Genomic DNA, 24,569 nt, shown 5'->3' with positions numbered 1-24,569 from the left:
ATGGATTCAGCATTTTTACTCTGTTAGTTTATCAAACTTCATTTTAAATAATGTAAAACATTAATTTGTCCCCAACACAAAAGGCTATGGCAGGGGCAGGGAACTTTTTCTGGGTCAGAGGCCACTGACCCACAGAAACATCAGTTGGGGACAACACAAGTGAGAAGCAAAAACACTCCTCCAAAAACTCTCAACCCTCACTGATGTAGTCCCCAACTGAGACACCTCACTAATTTAGCACTCCAGCCCCACGAGGCGAGGGGACAGGGAGGACTGAGGTTCAGGGCTTTCCATAGGCCAGATTTTTTTGGGGGGAGTTTCGTAGTTAGTGAATTTTGTGGACCTCCCCCCCCTTAGGCTCTGGGGTGGGGACCAAAAGAAGAGGTTCAGTGTGTGGGACAAGGCTGCCAGCAAGTGGGATAGGGATGCCGGATCTAGGTGGGATGAAGATGCAGGAGGGAGTGCGGGCGTGCAGTCTGTATGGGAGGTAAGGTCCAGAAACAGGCTGGGAGAAGGGTTTCTGGCCGGGGGGAGGGAGCAAGAGCAAGGAAGGGTTCAGTGTGTGGCCAGGAGGAAGTGTGCAGGAGCAAGCTGGAGTGTGGGGTCTAGGACAGGAGGGGGAATAAGGGGCATTAGAGTGCAGGGGTCTGGGCATGAGGAGGGACTCTTACCTAGCTTTGCGCCCAACTGCAGAGGGGAAAGCCCCTGAACAGCATGTCACTGCTCTGGCATTCCCCCAGCTCGGTGGGGAGGGAGCTCAGCTCCCTCCTGGCCAGCAGGTAGCTCCTAAACTCCCCACTCCCATGACTGTCCAGTTCACTTACTCTCCCAGAGATGTTGGCTCCAAGCATCCTACCATAGCAGGATTCTTAGGGCTGCTTCATAGGCTACAGATAGCCAAGGACTGTGCAGCATCAACACTAGGGGCTGGTTATACAGGAATCTCTCACCTGGCTCTGGAGTGTGGCAGGTATCCCTGACTCAGTGCTGAGATGCAGACACTTCTGGGGTAAAGCTGTATGAAAGCAGCACTGCATAGCTGTTCAGTGCATTTCAGGAAGAACTGTTGGTTGATGCTGGCCTCAGTTTCCTGATGGGATCCTAAAGGAGTTGATGTTCTGTCCCAGCTTGGGGGGAGGGGTTAGTTTGTTAGAACAGGGGGTGATTTCAGAGCAACAGACTGACCTGGGCATCCCTGTCCTCCCAGAGAGCAAGCCAGTCCTGCTCTCCCTCTGCATCGGCGCAGGGCTTGCACTCTGTCCATCTAACTGTGTCCCGCTGCCTGGCATAGATGAAGCTGTGGGCAGTCCCCTGGATCTGGCTCCTTGCACCTTTGCATGAGGTCCTACAATTTCTGAGGCTGACCCCAATCACACCCCAACCACCTCCTCACCCCAGTCCCTGGGCTTGTGCTCTGTCCATCCATGCCCCAATGCCTGGCACAGGTGAAGCTGTGGGCAGTCCCCTGGGTCTGCTCCTTGCACAAAATCCTATAATTTCTGAGCCTGATCCCAATCATACCCCAGCCCCCAATTCTCTCCTCACCCCAGCCCCCGCTTCCCACATCTCTCCCATGGGAGGGGGGGGCAGGAGAGGGGAGCTCTGTGCACAGTACCTGTGCTGCCCACAGCAGAGATGGGGCACCAGGGTGTCTCTTGTCAACGCCAGGGCAGAGTCCCCCCCACTCTCTCCACCGCCTCACCACATACACACACAGTCCTTGACACCCCAGATCCCTCCTTGCCCATCTCACACAGTGGTGGCTGCTTGGGAATGATCCCAGCCCGGCCCCAGGGGCAGAGCAGCCTGTTCTTGCCCTCCTCCCCCAACCACTACCACCTCCTGCAGGTCCTCGCATGCCAGCAGGGCTGAAGGAGACAGATCACCAGCTACACACACACAGGGGCAGGTCCCTCAATCCCACAGCTCTGCGAAGGGTCCTTGTACTTCCATCTATCCCAACGCTCCCACATGCTGGCAGGGCTAGGAGAGGCAGAGCAGTAGCAGCATACATGCAAGAGCAGGGCCTCACCCCCACGGGGGGGGGAGCTGTCCCGGCTTGCTGCAGGGTACCTGTGCTGCTCAATAGAGGCAGATGGGGGCTGAGGTGACTCTCGAGGAAACCAGGGATGGACAAGTGGGGAGCCAAGTCTTGTCAGGCTTTCTTCATCTCACCTCCTCTTGTGTGCTCAGAAGCCGGAGCAGGTTCTCCAAGCCCTGTGGCTGTGCGGGAGGAGGGGCTGAGCTCCCACCACAGACTGCATGTGCCATATGTTGCCAACCCCTGGTCTAGAGGATAAAATTGTTAATTGAGTATTGATGGTTGGAGCAATATCTACAATGGTCCTGTTGTATATGCTTCTGTGACAACAGAAAATAATGTCTTCCTTACAGAAACAAATTGATATATCAGGAAATGCACACCAAGCAAAATATTTACAAGTAGTAGCAGTAAAAGCTATGACTGAAAATTCTCAAATATGTAGCTTGCAGGTTGGTCACAGACAAGGTTGCAAACATATCCAAGAAGTTTAGAAGAGAGTTCCAAGCTAATAACATATGTTTGCAGTGCTCATTTGATGCCCCTCCAAGCCAAAGACCTCAATGCTCCAGAAATAAAGGTTAATGTTGAGATTCTATGGAACATTTTGGCTCATTTAAGATTTTTACTTCATTTGATTCTACATTTTCTTTTATGTATAGAGCCACCCTCCCACCAGCATGACCTGTTCTGTCCTTCCGATATATTTTGTACCCTGGTATGACTGACATTGATTGTCCTCATTCCACCAAGAACTTTATTTAAGCCTAAATTGATAGTGCTGAACTTATAAATCAACTCCAGTTCAGCTGTCTCCCTGTAGTCAGGTGATGAATTGCTTTTACAGAAAGGTGGCAACTTTTAAATCCATTATTGAATATACAAGAAGGTTAAAATTGTCCCCTTCAGGTTTAGGTGTGCTATCATTCCTGATGTCTGATTTGTGTCCATTTATTCTTGGTGCAGAGACTATCCATTTTGGCCCATATACATGACAGAGGAGTATTGCTGGCACTTCATGGGCATGTGTCACAGTGCACATGCAGGTATATGAGCCCCTGATATTGGGGCTTATGTGATTAGGTTCTGTGATGGTGTCACTTATATAGACATATGGACAGAGTTGGCAATGGGGTCTATGGTAGGGATAGGTTACTGGGTATCTGTGGTGGTGGCTGCTGGTAAGTATTTGCTCTAGACTGGGGGTAGTCTGTAGGCAAGGACTAGCCTGTCTCCCAAGATCTGTGAAAGAGAGGTCGTTTTCCAGAATAGGTTTTCAATGATGCATTGGAGGGGTGTAAGCTGGGGGCTGTAGGTGAAGACCAATGGCTTTGTGTTATTTTCTTTGTTGGGCCCGTCTTGAAGTATGTGACTTCTGGGTACTCATCTGTCTGTCAATCAGTTTCCTTACTTCATTAGGTGGGTACTTAAGTTTTAAAAATGATTGATAAAGATCTTGTAGGTGTTTGCCTGTCAGAGATTGGAGCTGATCCAGTTGTATCTTCGAGCTTGGGGGTAGACAATGGATCATGTGATGCGTCCTGGATGGGAGCATGTAGATATGAGCAACAAGCAGCAAGTTTCCAGTACAAGGTAATGTTTATGTCACCATCATTTATTTGTACTGTAGACTGGTCCAGGCTGAGGTTGATCATAGGATGGCAATTGTTGAAATACATGTGGAATTCTTCAAGGGTCCATATGATAATGGCATCAATGTAGCATACACGGAGAAGGGATACTAGGGAACAGGAGCTGAGGAAACGTTCTAGGTCATCCATAAAAATGTTGGCATATTGTGGGGCCATGCACATACCCATAGCAGTGCCACTGACTTGAAAGTATAAATTGTCTCCAAATTAGAAAGAGTTGTGGGTGAGGACAAAGTCATAGCTTAGTCACCTGGTGTGCCGTGGCATCATCAGCAATACTGTTCCTGACAGCTTGTAGTCCATCCTCATATAGACTACTGGTGTAAAGAGCTTTTGCATCCATGGTGGCCAGGATAGTGTTTTCATGAAGATCACTCAAATCCTGAGGAAATTACAGAGCATCAGTAGTGTCTCAAAGATAGCTAGGAGTGTTGGTAACAGAGGTTTGAGGAGTGGCAATAAGGGTGCCAATGCCTGAGGCCATGTCCAGGATTTCCAGGTTTATGGATCTTGGGTAGCAAATAGCATACTTCTTTCTAATCAGGGCTTGGAGGCGGAGAGGGCAGGGTTGTCTATGCAGATTTGGTCCCATGCTATAGCAGGGAGCTTCTTGAGCAAATGGTGGGGTTTCTTTTGCTATTTCACAGTGAGATCAGAGGAAAGAGGCCTGCAGAATGTGGAGTTGGTGAGTTGCCTCTCAGCCTTCTGTTTATAATCATATTTCTAATCTGATCTATTCATTCTTGTAGATTAATAATGCTTTTTCCTCAAATAAACTCTCTCTCTCAAGTCTCTGTATCCAACACACAAGCCACCAGCTACTAGTTGTGGCTACTTGCCCAGTTGAGTATGGCCCCTTGGCCCCAGGCAGCATTTCAATCTTTGAAATGCACAAGAGCACCTACTGGGGCTCTTGTACATTTCAAAGGCAGAATGCCATGCAGCACTTCTGCCTTCAAAATGTAGGAACAGCCATGTGGCTCTTGCTACATTTCAAAGCAGAAGCGCCCTTACCAATTAGTCAGTGGAAATTCCATTGATTATTCGATTAGTTGCTTAATTTTAACATCCCTATAACAATTTAGATATTAGCAGAGAGTATGCTTATTAAGTTTGGAGAGGATACAAACCTGGGAGACGTTGCAACTGCTTTGGAAGATAGGGTCATAAATCAAAATGATCTGGACAAACTGGAGAAATTGTCTGAAGTAAATAGGATGAAGTTTAATAAGGACAAATGCAAAGTACTCCACTGAGAAAGGAACGATCAGTTTCACACATACAGAATGGGAAGCGACTGCCTAGGAAGAAGTAGTGCTGAAAGGTATCTAGGGGTCATAGTGTACCAGGTCAACAGTGTGACACTGTTGCAAACACACACACACACCTGAAAACATGATTCTGGGATGCTCATAACACTCCTGTTAATGCAAGGCATGAGAAGTTATTCTTCCGCTCTATTCTGCACTGATTAGGCCTCAGTTGTACTATTGTGTCCAGTTCTGGGCACAACATTTCAAGAAAGACAGAGAAATTAGAGAAGGTCCAGGAAAGAGCAACAAGAATGATTAAAGATCTACAGAACATGAGCCATCAGGGAAGACTGAAAGCATTGGGCTTGTTTTGTTTGGAAAGGAGAAGACAGAGGGAACATGATAGCAGTTAAGTATCTAAAAGGGTATCTCACAAGGAGGAAGGGGGAAAAAAATCTCTCTCCTTCGCTTTTATGATAGGACAAGCAGCAATGGGCTTAAATTGCATCAAGGGAGGTTTAGGTTGCACATTAAGAAAAACTGTCCAGCTGTCAGGGGGTTAAACACTGGAATAAGTTGCGCAGGGAGGTTTGGCATCTCCATCTCTGGAGATATTTAAGAGCAAGTTAGATAGATATCTATCAGGGATGGTCCAGACAGTGCTTGATCATGCCGTCAGGGCAGAGGACTAATCAGTGACCTCTCAAGGTCCCTTCCAGTTCCAGTATTCTATGACAGTGGTCCCCAACTCGGTGCCTGCGGGCGCCATGGCACCCGCTGGGGCATTCGTGGGCGCCCGCTGACAACCTGGGCCGGCCCTGCCCCTGGCACACAGTAGGCGCCAGCCACAGGCGCACGACACGCAGCGGCGCTGGGTTCGCGGCACTCGGGCGGCCTCAGCCCCGGGGCACATGCAGGCGCTCGGTACTCGAGCGGCACCTGTGCCGGCTCCAGGCGCATGGCTCGGGCGGCAGCGCCGGCCCCGGGCCCACGGCACAAGGCACTCGGGCGCCCGGCGCGTGAGTGGCCCTCATCTCCCGGGCACCTGGCGTGTGAGTGGCCCTCACCGCCCGGACGCCTGGGAGCCTCTAATGGTTGGGGACCACTGTTCTATGATATATAGTCAAATATTCAAAACTGTCAAGGATTTTACTGTTAGAACATCAATGGGTTACGCAGGCTAGTGAGTAGGCCACATGAATGGCCTTCCTTTATCTCAGTGGACCACAAGATGGTTGTAACCAAGACACTCTTCCAGGATAGGGTGGCTTTCTTAACTGTGCTTTAATAAGATTGGATGCAGAGAGACTGCACAGTCTTATTGCCAATATTGTGTGTCATCAGCAGGGCTTGCTGAACTGCAGCGAGCCCCGCTCGACAGCCGCGCTGTCCAGCGTTCTGTGCATGCACAGATCGCCCGAACTCGGCTCTTCCGGGTTGCAATCTACTCGCCACAGGCGAGTAGATTGCATTATTTGTTGAGCATTGGCCATCAGCATATACACCACTTCATTTGCTTGCTTTACATGCATATTACTTTAGTCATACCAGTCGGGGGGTAAAAAAGCAGATGGAAGCCAGACTGATGCATGGGGGCAATGGTAAACAAAATGTCTCATTAGGCAAACACTGAACCCCGATGGGCTGTAGGTTGCCCACCACTGCTACAGAACAGCATCTAGAGTGACTTTAAGCTCACTTTAAGATTTTTTGCTTTGGGAAAATAAGTATGTATATTGAAATGCCAAGAAATGTTTGGGCTTGAGTTACCAAGGAGTCAAGTTAAATGAGTAGTGATAATCATTTAATTAATAATCAGTAATTTTTAACTTGTTCCAGTCTTCTAGTTCAGTTCCCTGTACTCATGGCAGGACTAAGTATTACCTAGACTAGGAGTCAGCAACCTTTCCAGAGTAGTGTGCCAAGATTGAACTCTCCTGCCCTGGGCTGTGCTGCTCTCCTGGGAAGCGTGAGGGGGGGGGGGTGTCTCTCTACTGCACAACCCATGGATCACCTGACAATGCAAATCTTTCCACAGAAACTCACCATTAATTACACCCAAGTCATTTTGCTAATGCTGCAGGTGAGAACTGTTTAATTTAAATTATTAAACAGATTAAACATTTTAACTCTCATGCAGGTTTATTTCATTTTAAAATCAAGTAAAATATGTCCAACAAAAAAGATTGGAATGTTTTCTTTATGGCAGAGGTGGGGAACCTTTTTTGGCTCGAGGGGACCCACAAAAAAGTCAGTTGGGAACCACACAGGTGAGAACAAAACTCCTCCCAAAACCCCCAACTATCACTGATGTGGCCCCCAAATGGGACCCCTCACTCTTCTGGCAGTCCAGCCCCCCCAAAGTGAGGGGAAGGGACAGAGAGGACAGGTTCAGAGCTTCCCTTAAGCCAGATTTACCGTATTTTTACAACCCCCTTCCCTCCCATGGTGTATACTCAGGTGCAGGGTATACAATTTTTTTACTCACCTGATGAGTTCCTGTGCAGCCTCCAGCCTCTGGGAGGGGGAGTGCTCATTCCCCAGTTCTTGCGCAACCGCAGGAACCAGGGGGATGAGTGCTCCCCCACCCAAAGGCTGGCAGCTGTGCAGGAACCAGGGCAGGGAGTTCCCGCAGGAACCAGGGCATTTAGGCTGGCTAATCCCACTCCCACCCCCACCCGGCACCATAAGTTAGCTAATATACCCTGGCACAGTTTGGAAAAAAAAATCTTGGATACCCCATGCATGAGTATAACACGCAGGGTATACACGATTTTTTTTTTTTTTTACACTCAATTCGGAAAAAACGCAGGGTATATTTGCGTGTGGGGGTATATTCAGATGCAGGGTATAATCGCTAAAATATACTACTTTTCTGTGGTTCCTGAGGGATTTGGGTTTGTTTAGTCTGCAGAAGAGAAGAGTGAGGGGGGATTTGATGGCAGCCTTCAATTTCCTGAAGGGAGGTTCCAAAGAGAATGGAGGGAGGTTGTTCACAGTAGTGACAAGGAGCAATGGTCTCAAGTTACAGTGGGAGAGGTCTAGGTTTGATATTAGGAAAAACTATTTCACTAGGAGGTGAAGTACAAGAATGGGTTACTAGAGAGGTGGTGGAATCTCCATCTCTGGATGTTTAAGTCTCAGTTTGACAGGGCCCTGGCTAGGTTGATATAGTTGGGATTGGTCCTGCCTTGGACAGAGGGCTGGACTTGATGACCTCCTGAAGTCTCTTCCAGCTCTATGATTCTAGGAGATCTCACATCCTTATTCCAAGTGCTTAACCACCGTGACAGTTAGGAAGTTTTTCCTAATGTCCCAGCTAAGCTGCTCTTGCTGCAATTTGAGTATATTGCTTCTTGTCCTATTCTTAGAGGTTAGAGAACAATTGTTCTCCCTTCACCTAACAAACTAGTGTACTCTCTTGACATAGTGCCTATTTTTCCTATGCAGTGATAGTTTGCTCAAGCCTTTAACAATGTCTCTTAAAAACTGCCAACTGTCTTGAACCGTTTACCCCTTCAACTTGCGTTCCAAGGATCTTACATACCAACTCCAAGTTTGCTTAAGTCTGCTTTTTTTAAAATCTATTTTCTTTATTGTGGTGTTTTCCCTCCACCCATTCCTGAGTTTCATGAACTGTACCATTTCATAATCATGTTCATCCAAGCTGCCTTCCGCTTTCAAATTCTCTCCAGTTCTTCCCTATTTGTCAAAAATCAGATCTAGAACAGTCTTTCCCCTAGTAGCTGTCTTCACTTCTAAAATTAAAAAACTGAGTCCAGTGCTTTCCAATAACTTGTTTGATTGTATGGGACACCCAACAAGTGTCCCATATCCCATCTTAGGGCTTTTACACCATTGCTACCAAGAAAATTAAATGAAAGTGGATATGAAAATGGTCTCAGGCCAGCGGGGTCATAGACAAAATTCTAGTGACAAAAGCACCACCAGTTTTCCCCATACCTGTTTGGGATTTGTGCATTTCTGCCGCCACTTAGAGGGTGGTTGCCAAAAAACAATCCTCCTGCTGAAGAAATCTAGACACAGTTCCCTCTAGATCCTGTCAATATTGCATCTTCCACTGGACAGTGGAGCCCAAGGAATCAAAACCCGTATTGAGTACAGGTTAAATATCATCCTCAGGACCTGATTGGTCCCAAACCACGGAGTTTGCCAGACAAAGAAAAGTCAAGGCTCCCAACCCAGCTGTAGGCTCTGCTCCCAGCTAGGGCTGCACTCCCTGCTGCCTGCCTCCAGCCCTCCACCATACAAGCCCTGACCAGGGCTGTCCCCTCCACCGTGCCAGCCCCCTGCCTCTAGTCCCGGGTGGAGATGTACTCCCTACAGCACCAGTCCAGATTGCACACCCAGCTGCTGGCCCCGCTGACTAGCCCTGGTTGAGGCTGTGCTCTCTGCCACCAGAGCCAGCCAGGACTACACTAACTACTGATTGTGCTGCCTCCAACCCTGGCTGGAGCTGTGCTCCCTGCTGCTAGGCCTGACCGGTGCTGCATCTCCCCCCAACCCTGACGGAGGCTGTATTCCCCACAGCATCAGCCCTAGGCAGGGCTGTGCTCATTACCACAACAACCTCAGCTGTGCCCCAAGTGCTGGCCCTGCTGTCTCCAACTCCAGCTGGGGATGCACTCCTCACTGCCAGCCCAAGCTGGGTTGCACTTCTGAACTTGGCCAGCCATGGCTCTCTGGACAAGCCACATCCGTGATTCTGCCAGACCACGGGTGTTGTCGGACCAGAGAGTCCCAGATTTTAGAGGTTCAATTTGTATTGCCAACTGACTTCAGGAAGCTTCCTGCCTCCCTTTCCTCTCAGGGGTCTCACTACTGCCTTTCCCAATAACCAATTGAGTCAGCTTCTAATCTAATTTGGAATGCTCCTCCTTAGCTCCTGATGAGAACATGTATGCAAACTGCACTTTCCACATGAGAAGGTCAGAGCATTTGCAAGTATAGCATAATATCTGCTGCAAACTGCATAAAATAAATTGGTTGTCTGTGTCCAAACAGGGTATCACCCTTAAACAATGTCACAGCCCAAGAAAAATCAAGTGTCTTCGTATGGGGACTACACTCTGCATGACTATCAGTGTGCATCTTACCAAGACCCTGACACTCTCCAATAACTGCAATGGGCAGTAAATAGGGATGTAAAATCTCACATAAGTGGTTAACCCAATAAACAATATTTAATGGGTTAACTACATGAACAAGGCCTGGCAGGAGCTACTCCAGCTGGGCGGAAGCAGCCCCTTGCCCGTGATGAGCAAAGGGGCTGCTCCAGTCCCACTGATTAACCATAACCAGTAAGCATCTTTGTATGGGTAAGGGTGATGCCAACTGGTTAACCATTCACATCCCTTGCAGCAGATACCATGCTATACTTGCAAATGCTCTAACCTTCTCATATGGAAAATGTTTTCCCATAAGCTATGTACAGTGCAGCCATTCAGGAGAGATTCAAACGCTTCCCATCTGATTAACAGAGCACCCATAGGTAGGCTGTTTCTATTGGTGGTGCACATTCACATATGCTTCTGTGCACAAAAAATATTTGTTCTGAACATAGATGGAAAAAATATACACATTGATGGAAAAGACTAGAGGAAACACAGGTTCACTGTGAGTGTTACAGTAACTGCAGACAAGCACTAATGCCAAGACGACAAGGTAGCGAGGTAATGTCTGCTACTAGACCAACTTCTGTCTGTGGGAGAGAAGATTTTGAGCTTACACAGAGATCTTGCACTGATACCTACAGACATCCACATTCATCTGAATATTTGACTACAATCATTACTGACAAAAGATAACTAGTTTGTAAAGAAAAATGAAGCAAATACGGCTTGGATAAAGAAAGCTTTACAGTAGAGAGTATACCAAAGCTGTAATGAACACCTGTTCTGCACACATACTAAATCTACTCAAGAGATTTGAAAGGACAGGTGAGATACTATCTATGCACGAGATTGCACAATGGACTCCTGCAACCCCACAGACTTCAGCATACCTTTGTACAAGTACAGGGATCCACCCACACAGGACGTTGTTCTAGCAACTGGATAAGTGATTACATTTTTTCAACAGCCTTTTACAGCTGCCGTATACAAACAGAAAGGTGGCAGCACATCTCAAGTAATAAGGTGAAGTACTTTTACACTTTGCCTATACATTTCTCAGACTAATCCAAATTATTAACTATTGAAACCAGTCACAATAGATTTTGTTTAGAGAAGTTCATGTTCCATTGCTTAAGCTGCTGAAGTGGAAAAAACAAACATTTATTCAACTGCAATTAAATAACTATGTTCTACACATTATGACTACAACATTATTTTCTAAAAATATGACTAATTTCTCCATGTGCTCGTTCCACTTACAACTGCAGAACACCTGCATTTTACTATTAATTTGTACTAAAAGTAGGGGGTTTTTTTGCCAACAATAGTTAAACTGCAAGCCAGCTGCCTCAATTTTTAAAAAGTCATGTTAAAATACTCAGTTGGTGAACTATTCAATAGTGATGGTTACAAGTATACACTCTGGGATAAAAAAATGAAAGTAGGGACAGTTAATTGCTATGGCATCTGCTGACTTTGAATGAGTATTGTGGAAGCAGGGAAAGGGAAAAAGGGGATTTCTGCATAGCCATCTCAGATTTGTTAGAAAATGGAGCAAAAGACAAGCTAACCCTAACCCTAATCACCAGAGAGTTGTAAGAGATGCTGCCTTCGCTTCTCTTTAGAAGATAAGGATGGAATGCTGACTTAAGCAGGAACCTTGAGATAAGGAAGCATCTGGAAGGAATTTGTATAAACAAATAGATAACCGTTAGCCGATGATGTATGTAACGGGAAAGTATATGTGTCTTTTACTGCTTGTACTTTGAAGATCTGCCTAAGGAAGGGTGACCCCCTGTCCAACTGCAGTCTTCCCTTGCAATTGCTCGACTAAACTGCCTCCGACTTGTTGCTTACAAACTCAGGACTTGTTTTCTTCCACAGTATTTTCATTTCTTCTGGCACTCTCAGATTAGAAATTTCAACAGGACAGCTTGACATGAGATATCTATTTTTGGTATTTTATTTCTGAATGACTTCAAGATCCCATACATGAATTTCAATAACTGAATACAACAGTAATAATTCATTTTTGCTCATGGATGGTAATTATTTAAAATGTTTAATCATGTTAACAGCTGCAAGATGTATAAAAACAAAAGTCACAATTTTGAACTTAACATTTTGTAATACTAAGCGTTTGTAACACTGACATAAGTTTAATAGTGACAGATTTTATTCCACTTCGCTAGACTATAAATTTTGAATAAAAAGAGGCTCCATACTGTCAAACTAGTCATACAGTCAGAGCTTAAGCATTTGTAGGATGGGATTTTCATTTTTATAAAATTCAAAGATATCCTACCAGGTGAAGTTGAGCACAGTTTAAAGCCAGCATTTATAAAAACTTTTTTTTAAATTGAAGCTTTACAAATACAGAGAACCCAACATCCAAAGTAGCCTAAAGCATTAAGTTTACACGCATGTAACAGAACACTAACCAACCGTGCAGCCATATCTTGCACAACCACTGGTGATCATTCATGATCTTCACTGTCTAGTAAAGATTTGCCATGTATTTGCCAAATTTAATTCTTTCCATCCCAATACAGGATTTATCTCAAATATCTATAACAAATGCACTATTTTTTCCAGCTGTTTTCCACATCTCCACTCTGTTTTTATAACACGTGCAATAAGTCTGAACACTAAAACTTTAAATTAAAAACAAGTCTTTCTACAGCATTGCTAAACAAGAACTTTACCATTGCAAAAAAAATCTAATAAGGTTTACTGAAAGTTAATTTATGGTTATCTGTTTAAGTTACACCTAGTTTGACACTTTTTAGTTTGAAGATTACCTATAAGACACTACTACTTAGGTACACAGCATGAATATTAGAAAAATTTAAAAGAAAGCTGAAACACCTATCCAATTCCAGGACAGATACGTGGTTAACAAGCAGCAGGAAAAGAAAAAAATATATACTAAAAAAGTAAGCAAGCAAAATAGTCTTTAGATTTTTATATAAACAGTGATTGGAACTATGAAAATACATTATAAGAAAGGGGAATTTTAGACACTACCAACAGTGCAAGATCTAGCTTCTCTGATTATCTTTTAAGTAGATTTCACTAGTCAATCACAATGCCATGATCAAAATGAGAACTAGAATTCACCTACTGAATATGCTAATTAAAATAAGAAGTTTTTCTTCTTCCACACAATAGTCAGTAGAGACAGTCAGCTTTCTTTTCCTGTCATACTCTCAGCCACCCTTTCCAAAATATGGACCAACCTTTTTAACAGGAAGTCGAAAAGACAGTTTAAACTCAAGGAACATCCCATAAACAAAACAACAATTAGGATGGGGAAAAGAGTGCAAGAAGCACTGCTGGCAAGAACAAAATATTAGCACACGTTTTCATATTAGAAAAAAAAATCGCACTGTCAGGGATGGTCTAGGCAAAAGTGACTTCAAGGCCCCTTCCAATCCTACAATTCTGTTATTTATTCCTTCAAGAAATCAGACACTTAGATGCTATCAACTACATTTTTTGAGAGGGCAGAGAATTATAGAAGGAAGTAAATGTTCGTATTTAACTTAACTGGCACTTGAAATTATCTAGTTCACAACAGCATTACTTATTTTTCCCTACACTAAATGGACAGTCTTCAAATTAACCATACTTTTGAATTTACTACTGTTACTTGATTTAAAATTAAAACCAGTAATTTAAGAAATTCTCTATAGAAAATGTACCAAATACACTAGTCAGTTCCACTGTTTCTATAGTCACTATATAGCAGCTATAACTTAAAAACGCTTGTTTTTCTTCACTGCAAAAGTGACAAAAACTGGAGAGCCAGTGTAGTAAGCAGAGACAATTCATACTCTTTGAAGTACACCAGAATTCAAGTTACAGCCCTTTCAAAAAAGCCAAGATTCACCAAAAACGTGCATTCCTCAAAGTCTCTCTTCCAATCAGGCACGTTCAAACCGGAATATGTGGAGGATCCTCCGTCTGCGGGTGCTTACGGAACAGTAGAGCACCTGCAGATGTGGTTGAGATATGCACTGAGGGCACAATGTGAACTCCCTCGCCTCCTCCCCATTATGCATCCACTCCCAGGGCTTGTCTACAACGCTCGCTGGACCAAAGGGCAATGACCAAAGGACTGGCAATCGATTTATGCAACTCTATCCAGTTTACGGGACTCAGCTGGTGCCACAGTTGCTTTGCACCCCATCGAGGACCCTCGGTCTACTACTGCTAGCGGGACAGCAGAGCACAAGCAGTCCAGGCGAGCTGTGTCACACCGTTACGGCGATCAGGTTCTAACGCCAAGCCGCTTCCTGCTGCTGCACCAGCACCGCCGCTCTGTCCCCAGTGACCTGGACCTCCACGGCTCTCCACAGAGAGCGGCCCGGCCAATCACTGGGCCCCCCCGCCAGCGCTGGCAGTGCAGGGGCGGCCGAGACTCAGCTCCATGACGAGCCAGGCCCGATCTATCCGCATCCACCCCGCGGGGGTGGCGGCGGCCCGGGCCTAACGGCGCAGGGACGCGGCTGTCCCACGGCAGCGACGGAAGCTGCCGGGTCCGTGCTCGCGGGGCCCTCGGCAGAGCCGGGGCGGGGCGAGCGCGTGAGGGTGGGGTGCATGATCGCCTCACTCACCACAGGCCTCAGGGCCAGGCCGGGCCGCTGCCTCCGTCAGGAGCCGCCGCTTCCTCCTCCTGCTAGATGACAAAATGGCGGCGACAGGAAGTGCCATCAGCTCCGCCGCCCCGCCCCAAGGCCCCCGCTCCCGTACACTGCGCAATGCGCGTACCGAGCTGCCCGTCCGCCGCCAGGGCGCAACGGCACCGGCGGAAACAGCAACAGCCCCTCTCACACACGGCCCCCCCACGCAAACCCCGCACCGAAGAGCTTTCCCGCCCCCACTCACCAGACGCTGCTACGCAAACAGCGCACACCCTAAAAAATACATGAGGATACACAGGCCGCAACGCTCCGACCCTATTCGCCGGCTTCTCCAGAGAACAGCCGTCCGCACACGTAAACCACGGTCCGCGCGCGGGAGAAAGCATTACCTACGCAAATCGCGTAGCTTCCACTCATAGGGCGGAATCTGTCTCCCACGCAAACTCAGCCCCCAATTCCCACCGCAATCGGCGCAACAGGGCCAGAGACGCCCCTACGTAAACCACGTAGTCCTCCGCAGAATACTCAGCCACCAACTGCGCGAACTGCGTAAACCGCAGAGAAAGCCGATCCCCTTACCCGTTCTCATGCACCACCTACGCAGCCCGCCGGCCGCGCGAACGGCCCACAGGGCCCCTCCTGCTCTGCGCGCAGCAGAGCGCCCCTCTCAGAGGAAAGCGGACTGGACGCAGCGTCTGCGCAACAGGCCGCAGCCTGAGACACACGTCTCCGCGCAGAATACGTAGCCTCCTTGAGGCCGCGGCCGCATTACGCAATGCGGGTTACGCTAGCAGGACAACATAACGGGTTATAGTGAACGCCGACACCCCCACCGCCGTTCGACCGCGCCCCCCAGGCGAGGGCGCCGCTTCCCGCGCCCGGTTCTTACCTGAGGAGCGTCAGGCCGCGCTCTCCACCCTCCCGCCGGACCGGGAGCCGTGGGGCCCGGAGGGGGGGAAGGCGTCGCCTCCGCCTGGCAGCGGAGGGGAGCCTGGATGGTGGGACCTCCACGGGACAGATTAAGACCCAGGGGCAGCGGGAGGGACCGACAGCGGCGCCGCACTGACCTCACCGCTCAACGCTCTGCGTCGCGGCGCAACAGACCACGCCCCCTCCGCAACCGACGCAGCGCGCGCAGGCCGCTGCCCAGCCCTGCCCCTTCCGCTCTAGGCCCAGGAGGAATCGCGAGCCGGGGGCGCGTGCCGGAGTGCTGCGCGGGCGGGGGCTGCGCGCCGCAGAGCAAGGCCCCGGAGGAGCTGCACGGGAAAGGGTTCTGTAACTGGGTGCTGCCCGGAGAGGAGCGGCGATCTCGCCTGCAAATAGCGCGTGTTCCACTGCTTCTCCCAGGACTGCAGGCTGGTCTGTGCGCTCTCTGGGCTGCCCGGTGTCTGTTGACTCAGGGGTCCGATCACGCAAATGGCCGTTAACCGTTCAACGGTTGGACGTTTTAACAGAAAGATCCATTCAGTCTGGCGTTGTGCCCCTACAGGTATCACGGGCGGCTCCATCGCTGGCTGGCAGGCGGCACTCCAGATTGCTGGGGCTTGCTCATACTTCTCAGGGTGTGGCTACGCACAGCTGGAGCATGTGTAACTCCCCGCTCCCGGGGACATGCTGCGCACTAGCACTGTGGAGCTGTTGTAGTAGCCATTCTGAAGATTTACCTGCAGTTTCCAACAGGATTGAACTTGAGGAACCCGCTCCTTGTGTTACCATGGCTGCACCACCATGTTTCCACCTCTCAGGTTCGTACAGACATAAGCCTGAGCCCAGTGCTGAGCATTGGCTGACAACTTCCTTCCCCATTGGGAGCCCCCCCAGCTGTTGTGACTGGCAGACCATCCTGCCCAGATAGCAAGGGGGAGGGAGCATCCCTTGTCAATGGACACTTCCTGGAAGTTTCATCACATGACCTCTCTTCTTCAATTTGAGACATCGTTACAGCCCTGGAGGGTTGGCAATCCTGCCCTACTCCTGTTTCTCATGCCCAAGCACAGCATGCCCTCTGCTGGTCAGTGTGGAGATGGCCAGTGCCCTGTCTACCTAGAGCCCACCCATAGATGTGGCTGAGATATGCAGGGAGAGCACAATGTGAACTCCCTCCCCATTATGCATCCAACTCTCAGTGCTTGTCTACGCTACCCACCAGATCAACTGACAATGACTGAACCATTGGGAACTGTTAATCACATCTAGTGTAAATGCAATAAATTAACCACCAAGTGCTCTCCCATCAACTCCAGTATTCCACAAGAATAAGAACCACAGCTGAAGTCAACGCTTCTGCAGCCAACTTACCACAGTGAAGACACTGTAGTCTGGGGAGGGCAAGACAGCCTCCGCAGGCTAGATGTGGCTCACCAAGCTGGTTGATCTGGCTCACAGGTACTCTGCTGCTCCCCCATCCCCAGGCTTGCTGGAGCCATGTGTGGGTTGGAGTGCTTACATACAATATGCCATCCCCCATGCTATGTCTATACTGCAGCCTTCCTGAAAAAATGAGGAAGAACGGCTCTTGCGCAAGAGGAGGTTTTTGCACAAAAAGAAGCCGTCTACACAGCTCCTTTTTGCGCAAAAGCCTCTTGCGCAAAAATGGCTGCTAATTAATTATGCAAATGATGCGTGACGATATTCTACTCCGCACTTCATTTGCATAAGCTTTTGTGGAAGAAGGCTGCAGTATAGACGTAGGCCCAGTGTTGGTGTCCCGTTGCAGGGAGGTGTCCTATCTGGCATTTACTGGATTACAAAACTGAGTCTACAGCTGATAAGTGCAGCTCCCATGGATGCAAGAGATCTTCCTTCACTGATCCCCTCATCCCAGAGAGCTTCCAATTGCTTTGCTCAGAGATTTCCTTATGATGTTCATACTGTAGAGCAGCAGTAGCCAGTGTAGGGCTGTGTCTAGACTGCATCCCTTTTCCGTAAAAGGGATGCAAATTAGAGACATCACAATTGCAAATGAAGCGGGGATTTAAATCCCCCTGCTTCATTTGCATAAACATGGCTGCCGCTTTTTTCCGGCTCGGAGCTTTGCCGGAAAAAAGCGCCAGTCTAGGTGCAGATCTTTCGGAAAATAAAGCCTTTTCCGAAAGATCCCTTATTCCTTATTTTAAGGAAAAGGCTTTATTTTCCAAAAGATCTGCGTCTAGACTGGCGCTTTTTTCCGGCAAAGCTCCGAGCCGGAAAAAAGCGGCAGCCATGTTTATACAAATGAAGCGGGGGGATTTAAATCCCCGCTTCACTTGCAATTGCAATGTGTCTAATTTGCATCCCTTTTACAGAAAAGGGATGCAGTCTAGACACAGCCTAGCTGATTTAAGCTGCCAACTAAATGAAAGGGAAAGAACTATAGAAGAGCAGCCACTGTTCAAACTGGTATCTCTGGACCCATTTGGGATCCCAGACAGGCCTCCACTCATAACCACCACTGGGGGGGATTTGAACCAGGGACCTCAGTATAGAGGCAGGGTGGCTGTCGCTCACTCCCAGCAGCTGATGGAGAGGGAGACTACCAAAAGAGAGAACATTCCTTTCTAGGGAGAGAACAATTCCAAATCCTTATTCAGTCCTAATTTGATTGTGTTAAATTTGCAAATGAAGTGCAGCTCTGCTTGTGTCTCTCTATAGTCTGGCTTTCAAGTGTTTTTCTAGAATGAAGGCTACTTTTAAATCTATTACTGAGTGTCCAGGGAGGTTAAAGTGTTCTTCTACTGGTTTTTGTATGTTATCTTTCTTGATGGCTGATTTGTGACTATTTATCCTTTGGCACAAAGACTGTCTGGTTTGGCCAATATACATGGCAGAGGGGCACTGGTGGCACTTGATGACGTATATCACATTCGTGAATGTGTAGGTGTATGAGCCTCTGCTGGTGTAGCTCATGTGTTAGGTTCTGTGATGGTGTCACTTGTATAGATACATGGACAGACTTATCAATGGGGTTTGTTGCTGGGTTAGTGTTCTGTGGTGTGCTGTGTAGCTGCTGGTATTTGCTTCAGATGGAGAAGGCGCCATGTGTAGGCAAGGACTGGCCTGTATCCCAAGGTCTGTAGGAGTGAGGGATCATTTTCTGGGATAGGTTGCAGATTTTCAGATTGCTAGAAGGACTTTGAATTGGTCTCGTCAACACTGGCCCTACACATGATAAATAATGCCCTTCTTTTAATATATGCATGTGTGTGTACCCCTGCCACTGAAATTTCCACTCCAAGGCATCTAACAAAGTGGTCCCCATGTATATTTTCTTGGTGACATGCCCCTCCTTCTGTATCCTGTATCTATCCTTTTGGGTTTTATCCTGGTGCAACCATATTGGCCACTTGTGGCTCCTCTTTTTTCTATGTTGGAATAACTAAGGCTACATCTATACTACATATAAAACTCCGCTGCATCCATGGAATGTGTCTGCTCTTCCACTTTTTTTTCTGAAAGAGGAGGATTTGTTCTGAAATTTGGCGCAGTGTAGATGGGCCAAATTTCGGAAAAGCCTCTTCCAACAAAACTCTTGGAAAAAGGTATGCAAATTGTGGGATGGAATTTGCATACCTTTTCCCGATAAAGCATGGGAGTCTAGACGTAGCCTAGATGTTGAGCCTCTAGTATTACATCTTTTAAGAACTGCCAGTCCCCTTGGAATCCTTTTCTTCCTAATTGATGCCTTGCATGTTCAAGAGCTTCAGAAGGTAGCCGAGTTAGTCTGTTACAGAAAAAAACAGCAAGCAAATGGTCTGGTAGCACTTTATAGACTAACAAAACGTGTAGATGGTATCATGAGCTTTCGTGGGCACAGCCCACTTCTTCAGGTGACGGAGTTATGACTAGGGGATAAGAAAACTCAAAATAAATTGGAGAAGGGAAAGGGGAGGGAAAGAAAGATGCTCTGTCGCCCACCCCCCTACCTCTATACATAAAGTATCAGGAGAAAGGGTGCTAAAATATTCAGAAGCCAGTGGCAGAACATTCCTGTTTACCTAACCATAATCTGACAGATCTGAAGGTGGCGGTCTTGTCACAGGCCAGCTCCTCAAGCCAAATACACAGGAAAAGCTTAGAATTACAATACATATGCAAATTCAATTCAATTACTAATGGATTTACTCAAGATATGGGGTGGTGGACCCTTTATCACTGAAGGTGCTAACAGCTTTCTGAATGGTATCCTTTCTGCCTTACCAATCTATCCACTGACTTTGATCTTTATCTACTCAGGTTTAGCACTGAGTAGGAAAACCCCCTGCGTTCTTTTGACTTTCTTTTGAAAGAATGCAGTTGTAGTGTGGACATACCCAATGTCACTGCTCTCCAGAATACAGTTCCCTATCCCATAAGAATAACCTGCAGTTTTTGTTCCTAGATATATGACTCTACATGTGGGTATACAAAATGTATACTGTTTGTACCCAGCTTACCCACTCTGTATTAACGAATTATTCTTAACTTTATTTGCCAGTTCATCAGTTTGACACAAGCAAACTTTACCAGCAATGCCTTTGTTTTCTTTCAGTTCACTGATGATTGATCAAGATAACTTCCATGAAGATTAAGTTACATTTTGAGATTCATTCTGACAATAAAAGTAGTCCTCTTCATTTCCTCTCTAGAACTTGTGTGCTCTGCTTTGCACCAGTAATGGTTGTGTTGGGTCCTCTGTGTTATACCTGTAAAAGCTGGTAGGGAAGAAAGCAACTAGAGAAAGCATTGCTGATTCTGTAATGAACAGCAGTTGTTTAGGATTGAAGGTCTTTGAAACCTTCAGGTAAACATACTGTAGTATCTTGGGGCTTGAATTAAATTTATATAGGAAGAGGGATCCACTCTGCCTGGTTCCATGGAAGAGAGAGCTGTAGGAATTTTAAAGAATAAAAGGTAGAAGAAGAAAGAAAAATAGGACTGTACCACTGAACAAACTGCTCCCCAAAGAGCTGAATGTCTTTCACATGTCTGGAGAAAACACTGCTATGAGGGCAGAGAACTGGTATTTTGAATGTAATTACAAAGTAATCTGGAACTAACACTTGCTGTGTACAGGCAACACACAAACAACTTTGGACTTCTATGTAGGAATGTAATAGTATAGTTGATTAACCAATTAGCAAACGCTTATAGATTAATGTTATAGACCAGTGGTCCCCAACCTTTTGGGGCTGCCAGGCAGGGGCGGGGCCGCATATGTGCCACGCACCTGGGGGCGTCACCGCGCATGTGCCACATGCCCAGGGGCGACAGCCACACATGCACCACGCTCCTGGGGCAGGGCCATGCATGTGCCCGAGGCACAAGAATGGCTCGGGCCAGCCCTGGTCACTAGGCGGGCGCACATAAATGCCCCGATGGGCGCACAGGCACTGTGTTGGGGACCACTGCTATAGACTACATGCATTTCCCCCTCCCCGACAGTAATTTTTTTAGCATGCTGGCCAGCAGCCCTGCTCAGTCTTGGCTTGCGCTGGATCTGGGACTTACCCCTTCTGCAGCTCTGCATTTAAAGTGTATTAGGAGGTAGGCAACCTGTCTCAGTTCTGGCTCACACTGGGTCTGGGTGCACAGACCACCACCTGGAGAGGGGCTGCTGTTATCCTGCCTCTGATACAGAGGCAGCAATGCGGGGTGACAGGCAGGGGCGGCCCGTGGCTATAGGTGGACTCGGCCTCTGCCTACGGCACCGCCACCCGGGGCACCCAATGATGACGTCACGGGCGCCCGCTGATGACATGAGTCCATTGATGGCCCTGCAGGCAGGGGCACTGATCACGTGCTCCGCCTGGGGCGCCAGCTACCGCAGCCAGCCTTGGGCCGCTCCTGGTGACAGGCAGCCAGCCCATGAGGTGGCTCCACTCATGGACCAGCTCTCACCTGGCACTCCAGCTGCTGCCTCTGATACAGCTGCCAGACCCACCCCCCAGGGACTATAGAATAATTGAGTAACTGATAAGAATTCATGAGGTTAATCAACTATTAAATTAACCAATATTTAATATCGCTACTTCTAATGGACTAATACAAATGCTTTGGCAGGTTAGGGATTTACTCAAGCCATTCATTTAACATATAAAAGGGAGAGAGTTTCATCCTAGGAGCCAAAGGGACCCTACCAAGAGGCATAGGTGCCTGTTATGGACATATGTGATGTTAGTCACAATAACAAGCAAACCTTTTCCACTTTGCTAGACATGTGGCCCTAGTTTCCTGCTGCTGAGTAAGATCTCCCTTACCAGTTCCAAGCGCAGAATCTCCATGGGTCAGCCATGAAGTTTCCAAGCCATGAGGCAAGAGGGGCTGAAGGTTGAGGTGATGAAGATGACCATTGTCCTGCATGATCAGGACAGGGATGAATTTCAACATGATGGGGGCATCCACTGACAGCTACAGGATCATGGTGTACCAGCAATGTAAAGACCATGCTCCTGTCACCAGAATTATCTCTGCCCCATCCCTGCAGACCTTGTGTGTGTGTGAGGGATCAAGGAAAAGGCATACAAGTGGCCTCCCCAAGGCAGCAAGAATGATGGAGCCTGTGCTATTTCTGGAGGGAGCAGAACACTGGGCACCTTTCGTTGATCCGAGTGGATCTTTGGAAGAAAGAGTGTGTTGTGACAGACCGGGCTGGGGCTGGGCACAGCTGAGGGCATCCGCTTAGGGTGAATTGCTCAAACTCAGGTCTCAGCCCCAGACTGGAAACCTTCCCAAGCAGGCCACAAACCAATCACACCGAGCGCTTCAGCTTCCAATCTGGCCAGCCAGAAGCCTCACGAGCAAAACACCTCTGACACCCCAGCTCCCCCTGTGCCCCAATCAGCCCTGGGCCTAACACACAAGTGAGGGATTATAGAACCCAATTTCACCTTCCCCAAATAGTCCCAAGAAACCAGCCACAGATCCCAGTTAATTTACACTCTGAATCTTATCCACAAGATCACACTCAGGCAATCCTTTAGAATCTAAAGGTTTATTACTAAAAGAAAGAAAAGCATGAGAGTAAGGTTGTTAAAGAAAATACTTTACATGCCAATCACCCAGTTCTCGATGCAGGCTCTTAGCAGAGATGTTATAAACTGCTATCTTAAAAGTCTCTGGTGTACATCCTATGTCAGTATGGGTCCATGGTTCTTCCCGGCTCATTGTTCCCTGCAAGGCTGCATCTGGGATAAGGAGCTGAACTCAAGACAAGATGGAGCGTGCCACATGGCACTTATATATCTCCCCTGGCACCTTCCTGGCCAGAGAAGGTCACAAGGTCCAGCGACCTATCCCTGTGTCTTATGCTGGCAGCCCTTCGGCCCTGGCTGGTTTGGAGGTATCAGTCACGTTCCTGGGGTATATGAACATCTGACGAAGTGGGTCTTTGCCCACGAAAGCTTATGCTCCTACACTTCAGTTAGTCTATAAGGTGCCACAGGACTCCTCGCCGCTATTCCTGGGGTTTGTGTTAATTATCACAGTCACTGGCTGAACATTTAGCCCATTGCTCTGCCTCAGAGAATTTTCCAGCATCAACAGAGCACATATTTATAACTCCACACACCTATATCATGCAAGTACATGAATAGCACGTACAGAATCAGTAAAAGAAGAGGTTACTTACCTCGTAACTGTTGTTCTTCGAGATGTGTGCCTCATGTCCATTCTCATTAGGTGTGCACATGCCGCGTGCACGGAATCCAGAGCTTTTTTTCACTTAGCAGCATCCACAGGGCCAGCAGGGAGTCCCCTGGAGTGGCGCCGGTACACCAGTGTCTATATACCTCTGCTGGCCCCTCCATCCCCTCAGTTCCTTCTTGACGGTTCCTTCCGACAAGGGGAGGTGGGTGGGATGCAGAATGGACATGAGCAACACATCTCGAAGAACAACAGTTACGAGGTAAGTAACCTCTTCTTTGAGTGCTTGCTCACGTCCATTCTGATTAGGTGACACACTAGCTGTTCGCTTGGAGGAGGGGTCGGAAGGTGACTACTGACTACACTTTGGCTGAGCCCAGAACTGCTGCTCCAACCACAGCGTCCCCCTTGCCAAGTGCGAGATTGTGTAGTATTCCGCGAATATATGAACTGATGACCATGTGGCTGTCTTACAGATTTCCAGCATCGGCACATGCGCTAGAAACGCCGCCGAAGTCGCCTGGGCCCTCATGGAGTGGGCCGTTAGCAGCAGCGCACGCTTGCCCATAGTCTCGTAACACTGCCGGATGCAAGAAGTAATCCATGAGGACAACCGCTGCGCCGAAATAGGCAACCCTTTCATCCTTTCCACCACAGAAATAAACAATTGCAGTGATTTACAGAACTCCCATGTCCTGTCTATGTAGAAGGCTAGCGCCCTCCTGACATCCAAACAATGCAGGGCCTGTTCTCTGGGAGTGGCGTGCGGTTTGGGATAAAACACCGGTAGATAGCCTGTGAAAGGTGGAAGTACAATACCACCTTGGGTAGGAATCCCGGGTGAGGCCACAGCCTTATCTTACCCTTGAAGAATACCGTGTATGGAGGTTCTGAGGTCAACACTCTAAGCTCTGACACTCTTCTGGCTGATGTAATAACCACCAAGAAAGCCACCTTGTAGGACAAGTACTTTAAGGAGCATGAGGCCAGTGGTTCAAAGAGAGGCTTCATGGGGCCGGGCAGGACCAAATTAAGGTCCCAGGTTGGGACTGGTGGCCGATTGTATGGGAGCAGTCTGTCCACACCCTTCAAAAACTGTTTAACCATTGAATTAGTAAAAATAGACCTCCGTCCTTCACCCGGGTGAAAGGCCGCTATCGCCGCCAGGTACACCCTGAGAGATGCCGGGGCAAACCCTCACTCCCGCAAGTGAAGGAGATAATCCAGTATAAGCGGGATTGCCG

At 47.8% G+C, this 24,569-nt stretch overlaps 1 protein-coding gene and 1 long non-coding RNA gene across 11 annotated transcripts in view; one reads left to right on the top strand and one right to left on the bottom strand.

Moving 5' to 3' along the window:
- BRD4 (bromodomain containing 4) overlaps nt 1-15,784 on the bottom strand; it is a 217,541-nt gene extending 201,757 nt beyond the window's left edge. For 2 of the 10 annotated variants that reach the window (XM_075902155.1, XM_075902153.1), the window contains exon 1: nt 15,617-15,784. The gene's annotated coding sequence lies outside the window, so the exon portion shown is untranslated. Of the gene's footprint in view, nt 1-14,700; nt 14,763-15,306; nt 15,326-15,616 lie in introns of those variants that run through there. The other 8 variants (XM_075902148.1, XM_075902154.1, XM_075902157.1 and 5 more) reach the window with 6 other exon arrangements.
- Nucleotides 15,785-15,913: 129 nt separating this feature from the next.
- LOC142818948 (uncharacterized) lies at nt 15,914-23,995 on the top strand. Its single transcript, XR_012896642.1, has 2 exons — nt 15,914-16,472; nt 23,802-23,995. It is a non-coding gene; the product is annotated as an uncharacterized LOC142818948 (long non-coding RNA).
- Nucleotides 23,996-24,569: the final 574 nt, after the last annotated feature.

The sequence above is a fragment of the Pelodiscus sinensis genome, chromosome 19 (genome assembly GCF_049634645.1).
Source record: "Pelodiscus sinensis isolate JC-2024 chromosome 19, ASM4963464v1, whole genome shotgun sequence".
NCBI lineage: Eukaryota > Metazoa > Chordata > Testudines > Trionychidae > Pelodiscus > Pelodiscus sinensis.
Note: the sequence above shows the minus strand (reverse complement) of the source record. Positions and strands in the feature narration are given on the sequence as shown.